This window comes from Penaeus monodon, chromosome 21 (genome assembly GCF_015228065.2).
Source record: "Penaeus monodon isolate SGIC_2016 chromosome 21, NSTDA_Pmon_1, whole genome shotgun sequence".
Lineage (NCBI taxonomy): Eukaryota > Metazoa > Arthropoda > Malacostraca > Decapoda > Penaeidae > Penaeus > Penaeus monodon.
Window position 1 is genome coordinate 1691478 of NC_051406.1, and position 454 is coordinate 1691931.

Consider the following 454-nt stretch of genomic DNA (forward strand, 5'->3'; position numbering starts at 1 on the left):
CCCTTCTATATTCATGTGAATGAAGTTTATTCTACGGATATGTGTTGCTGGTAGTATGTCTCGAACATTTATCATATGAGATGATATGTGTTGAACATAAGAGGATATTCTTAAAACTAAATTTATATACATAGTTGATTAATATACAAACCAACTAAATAGCTGAATGACCAACTATATAAATCTACGATCGTGAAATTAAACATAACAGTTGCAAAGTAACCCACGCAAACATACTCACAAACATTAAAACAACAACTAAAAACAATGGCTAATTAGGCCTAAGCAAGCCCAAAACACACACACACAAAAGCGAATAACGAAAGCAGTCCTACCCTTATGTATACATAACAACGTCTATATATATAGACAGAAATAAATGGAGCCACATATCTGAATCAATGAAAATCAATGCGTCAGATGAGCATAGATTCTGTGTTTATTTACGGCATTG

At 32.6% G+C, this 454-nt stretch overlaps 1 protein-coding gene across 1 annotated transcript in view; it reads right to left on the reverse strand.

Moving 5' to 3' along the window:
- Positions 1-454, reverse strand: part of LOC119586099 (KH domain-containing, RNA-binding, signal transduction-associated protein 2-like) — a gene marked incomplete at its 5' end in the record, with an annotated part of 32425 nt that overhangs the window by 874 nt on the left and 31097 nt on the right.